The sequence below is a fragment of the Engraulis encrasicolus genome, unplaced genomic scaffold, assembly GCF_034702125.1.
Source record: "Engraulis encrasicolus isolate BLACKSEA-1 unplaced genomic scaffold, IST_EnEncr_1.0 scaffold_407_np1212, whole genome shotgun sequence".
In the NCBI taxonomy this organism is placed as follows: domain Eukaryota; kingdom Metazoa; phylum Chordata; class Actinopteri; order Clupeiformes; family Engraulidae; genus Engraulis; species Engraulis encrasicolus.
The window spans coordinates 2,532-8,456 of NW_026945706.1; the positions used below are offsets into that span (position 1 = coordinate 2,532).

Consider the following 5,925-nt stretch of genomic DNA (forward strand, 5'->3'; position numbering starts at 1 on the left):
TATTTCCGGAATTGTCCAGGCAACACGCCAAACTCCAAAACGTTTAATCATGTTTATTATTTCAATCAACCTGTTGCGCACCAAAACGCCCAGCTGAGTTCCCGCCAAAGGGACACATCGCGTTTCCATCTCATTATCTCACCTCCAATACTTGCCTTGTGCTTGTGAAAAGGAGCAGAGGTTAGATTTTGAAACGCTTTTGCCAGAGGACTTTTGGCACGTGGTTTTGAATTCAAAGTTCAAGTTCAGTGTTGGATCTCAATGGACTGCCGAGGTTTTCACATGGTTGATCTGAAAATCCATGCTCCATAGTTTCTTTGTAGCCACAACTGATGAACTTGGCAGAGACTCATCCCCCATTTAGCATATATCACGCCTATGTTGGGCTACGCGCTGTTTTTCTGAGTTAAGCTCGAGGGGTGTGGCGACGTGCCAGAGGGGAGAATACGCGCAAGATAAGACTGCGTAAAATATGCGCGCGTAAAACCGACTTAAGTGGAGAGGGGAGAATTCCGCCCTTAGACAGCAATGCACCCTGGATGAAAATGCTGCATGACGGTTAGATTTCCTGTCAAACTTCGAAATTTCGTCGATGTTGCGTTGACGAGGTGACATGCCACATGGTGTCAAACTATCGCGGGATGCATGCGGCTGCAGTCAGATCTTGCAACCTCTGCAGTTGATCCCCTTCAACGCTCGTCGGCGGACTGCCTCCGAGGTCACGCGCCCATGAACTGGTTGGTCAACAACTCACTCACGTGTGTATATGGGTCTTGTCTCACACCTCTACACAAGTTTGCGCAGGTCCCCACTTCAGCTCCTCCTCACTGCCTGTCCCCCCACTCCTCACACGTGGTGTGTTAGTAGAGCAAACCGGTGCGAGCTCATCGTCTCGTTCATATTTGTCGCCGACTGCAAATGCGCTGTATTTAATAACACCCACATCGTGACAACAAGTTCTCGCTGACGTTCCTTGCGCAACGTCGACGCTCGCAATGAAGTCGTATGCGCTTAATGTTTGATTCCACTGTTTACAATTCAACCCTGCACACCGACACCGAGATCTTATAGAGAGAGATAGTTCAGGCTAGTTATTTTCCGAAATCCATGTGATGCCGGGTGAACGCCCCTTTACGAGACCACAAGCACAAGTGGAGGACGCAAGGTCGCATATTGGAACGCACACATTGTTTATAGCACATCATTCATAAGGGTTGGAGCAGGAGTCACCCAACAGCTTTTCTTCCTTTTAAGGGTGCTGACCAAAATATTGTAAAAATGTAAAATGAAAAAAGGTCGCACCATGCATAGGTTGCTTTATTACAGAGACTCGTTTCGGCGCTCTGCCTTCCTCAGTGTGCCCAGTGGTGTAGTCTACGTAGAACGCGGGTATACCCACTTCTAAATTTCAGAGATTTCAGTATACCCACTTAAAATGGATTGATCCATTGTTTTGAATAGCACAAATATATACAGTATACCCACTTCAAAAAATGCTCAAATATACAGTATACCCACCATAAAAAAGTAGACTACACCACTGAGTGTGCCCACTGGAAATGGAATGGAAGTTATGTTTGTTTACTTTTTTGAAAGAGACAGGTCTGATGAGACGCATTTAAGTTCTAGGCAGCTACTGTCCAGTCTAGCGGTGGCGGTAATATAGGCCGGGAGCCAGCTACACCCCTCAGGATGTTTTTTGCAACGTTTTTTTTTTCACTATGATTTCCTGTTAGTCTATACCCTGTGCCATAACGAGTTGATAGGGACAACTCCCAACTCTGCCCCGTTTGGTCTCAGGGCCCAGAAAACCATCTTTTAAGGAAAATATGCAGGCAAAATTATATAGGAGTCTAGCTGTACTGTACATATTAAGGTACTGTAAGTACAAAAATTGTCCAAGAACCCTGTATATTTACATGTCAACTTGAAGCATATTTCAGGGCTTGGTGTTTTTCTTCTGTCAAAGATCATCTTCAACTTACCTAAAAAGCCCCAAAATTGCTTATCTGCCTGACAAATTGTCTTCAAAGTTGATCATTTTCAGGCCTGTGATGATATACACGTATATTACCCTTCACATGTACTTTAAAACTACCCAAGTTCATGAGCTTCAATTTAAGTCCAAGGGGACCTTTCTAGCTAGAAAACAGCTGCTAACTCACTGTAGCCTATCCGAAAATAAGTGTCCGCATAGACACTTTCAGGCAATACCATTTGATATGATTATGAACATCAATTTCACATAAACCATATATTTTTTGAAGTGTTTGACCTTGAGTTGAAAATTGCTATGAATGAAAGTATGATGTGAATAGCATCAAAAGTAACTAATGTTACCACCTATTGGTGGACTTGTGAACAGGATGCAACACATGGTGCTTACACTAAAGGAATTAATCAAATGAGAAATTTATTTAAGGAATGGTTTGTATTTTAATCATCATTTAATAATCATCATTATCATCCTCCTCCTCATCTTCATCCACATTTGTGTGGAACAAAAAGTTGGACCCCATCGATAAAGTCATTAGACTGGACGCTAACTGGTGCATTGCTGTCCAGATAAGAGTGAATAACAAAGACTTTGTCGTCCTTAATGTGTATACACCTTATGAGTCACAGCAAAACGAGGATGAATATTTGAATAGGCTTGCTTTTATGAATTATTTTATTTCTGTCAGTTCATCCACAAGTGTGTTTATAGTTGGTGACATGAACGCTGATGTAACCGGGCTTTCCTTTAAGAAAGTGATTTACAATTAAAATAATGAACAATAATACTAGGACCTGGATCAGAAGATCTAAGTAAGAGAGAGGAGCGAGTGTTAAGCAACAATAATGAGTCAGACAAGAAATTCCTTTTTGAGTGAAAACTCGTATATTGTTTACAAAATGTTTGAAGTGTATAAAAACCCAAATAAAATAAAACAGTGTGCACACTTAAAATAAACAAGGGTCCACGTGGCCTTAAACAAAATAAAAATGGTAAAAAAGTGGAAAAGGGGGGGAAAAGTTCCTTGTTAGGGTACTTAAGGGTATATGTGGTCGCTCTGGGAAAGGCTCTGGGAAAGGCTCGCCATCAGTGTCCTTGACCAGGTGAAGTCCTGGCCCAGTCGTCTTCTTTGGTTTCTATCCTTCCAAAAAACCTGACCTGATAGGTCACATTCATCCATACATACATTTCCATTAGTACAATGTACAATAAATCTAAGATGCATCATATTATCATTATCTAATAGTCATACTGGGATGACAATCACATATCTTCTTAAATCTTCTCTAATCATTAAATTCAAGTGCATGAAAACAAGTCGTTCATGTGTAACGCCTGTCTACCAAAACGCAGGTAGCAATGGGTCCAATAAAACTACATTCAAAATGTCTCAACAATAAATACATACAACATAAAACATAAAATACACATTAGAATCTAAAGCTTAGAAGGAATCACTATCAGAGACGTGCTTAATATCCTCTTACACTAATAGGCCTATTCATGTAAGAAGAAACTGCACTAAAAATTACCCTTTATTTACTTTAAATTAAATACTGTGAAAGGTTTCAATAAATTGCATAGTGCAATGAAACATTACATTCATAACAGCAATGAAATTATCCTCTTGTCTTAGTTAAATCACTATTAAAGAAATAGTAATAAACTTCTCTTTGTGTAGAACCCATCAGTAATAATAACTAGTGTGTGTAAATAATAGTAACTACTGTAAGGCTAGTGTAACTAGTGTAAGGCTACTGATGGTAATCAGCATCAGTGTCAGTAATGGGCTACTAATGGTCATCAGTATCAGTAGTCAGTATCAGCAATATCAGTTATCAGTATCAGTAATATCAGTTATCAGTATCTGTAACCAGTGTCTGTAAAGATCGTGAAGCATAAACATATTCTTTTTTCACCAGTGACGCTTACAACGTTAGCCTGGCCAGTGCATTGGGAACGTTCGGGACAACCGTTATTCTCGTGGGGCATTGCTAACATTTCTGTGGCTAACCATTGATATAGTGCAGGAGATGGGACAAGGGCACAAAACGGCTAAACAGATGTTATTCCTCACCGTTGCTCCTAATGGTGTGCTCAAGGGGATGAATCCGGTGAGTACACTTAGACACAGCGGTGAATGGTGAATGGTGCCTGGCAGTTCTCGGGGGTTAGCCTGTTAGCAGAAATGAACGTTCGGGGCAACCGTTATTCTTGTTGGGCATTGCTAACATTTCTGTGGCTAATCCATTCACACAGTGCAGGAGATGAGAGGAGAAGAGTTAAAACACAGTTATTCCTCACCGTCGCTCCTGAAGATGGTGATGTGTGATGTGATGATACGATGGTGAGAAGTTGATGCCTCTGGTGGTTCTTGAGGGGTTAGCCTGTTAGCAGAATCAGTGCATCAGTGCCGGAGATGGCGGTAAATATCAGTGTTTTCGTTTGTCACATAAAAGAGTTGTCTTACCGACGTGGCTGTCAGCTAACATGTGGCTCTTGATGATGTTCTTACTGTCGTGATCTTCCACACTGTCCGGTGATGCTCAAAAAATGTTGATGTTGTTAACGGTTATAACGATGATGATAAAGTTTCCAAACAGCAAGTGGCTGGCTCAGATGATGGTTGTCAAAGAGACTGAAACAATCCTTGCGCCTTGGTTTCATTCAGCGGCTCGCGTTCTTAGGCTCGTGTGACATCTGATTGGCTGTAGTAAATCTTGCGTGTATGAATAGCTGTTGTCATATTTCATTGGGGAATACTGATAGGACAGGGGTCACTCTGTTTCGTGTATCTTGCATAGTATGTAGTGGATGCGAGTGGATGGTGTGTAGGTCGTGAACTGTGTTGTTTACACTGTGTACTAGAGTGTGTGTGTGTGTGTGTGTGTGTGTGTGTGTGTGTGTGTGTTCATGTCTTTTGAACTCCGGATTTGAACTCCGGGTTTCACTGACATACCTGATCAAGGCTCTCTTTTTGCCAAGCACTTAAGACAATTCGGTAATGACAATAATCTTGTAATATCCTCCTTCCTGCAGGAAGTTATTCCTAAGTGAGGCCTGGCATTCGACATCATGGCTTGATCACTGCATTAGCACGGCTGATGCACATACTGCAATAACGTCTATGGAGATTGTGTATGAGGTTACAATGGCTGATCATATACCTCTGGTTATGGTACTGGACTGTGATAATCTCCCTATGTTGACACAAGAAGCAAACAATGTTTCTCATGCTAGGCTGGACTGACTAAGTTCACATGGGAAGATGTGTTTTCATACTCTGAAAAAAATGATATTCTTTTAAAGCACACATTCTTATGCAGGGATGCTATCATTTGCTCTAATGTAAACTGTAATGATGTGTCACACTGAGAACACTGTGTCAACATGACGTGACGGGTATGCCCTCGACATCCAATATTGCTGTCTGACTAAATGGCGTCAAAAATGACATCAGGGGTAGGACTGCATTAGCTTCGGGCAGAGCCATCTAATAACAGAGTTACGTCACTCCCATAGACCTCTATGGTCCAATCTTTCCACAGCAATGGCGGCTCTCATGGAGCCTCACGGAGCGTTAACATGGAAATCCCCATTGACTTTAGTTCTATTAGAAGTTACTTAGTTCTAGGAGGTGCCTGTAGAACACAGAAAATGTGGTAAAGGTAATGTAATTTGTTTGTACTTAATCTTTGTTTGGTATATGATGGTTCTGTGTTAGTTTCCAACGAACAGAAGTTTACTGTTAAGAAACATTTTAATCTACGCGAATCACATCACCAACCGACTTCCTGGTCCCCGGTTCGCGCAGCTCTTATTAGACGGCTCTGGCTTCGGGGCCCCCTGGCGGAGCAGAGCTGCACACACTACCTAGCTCTGCTCTGCCAGGGGGCGCCGAAGCTACACACACACCATCTGAACTGCAT

General features: G+C 41.9%; 1 long non-coding RNA gene across 1 annotated transcript; it reads right to left on the minus strand.

Moving 5' to 3' along the window:
- Positions 1–2,767: 2,767 nt before the first annotated feature.
- LOC134443947 (uncharacterized) lies at positions 2,768–4,885 on the minus strand. Its single transcript, XR_010033794.1, has 3 exons — positions 4,301–4,885; positions 4,074–4,172; positions 2,768–3,154 (listed from the first exon to the last, which is right to left on the minus strand). It is a non-coding gene; the product is annotated as an uncharacterized LOC134443947 (long non-coding RNA).
- Positions 4,886–5,925: the final 1,040 nt, after the last annotated feature.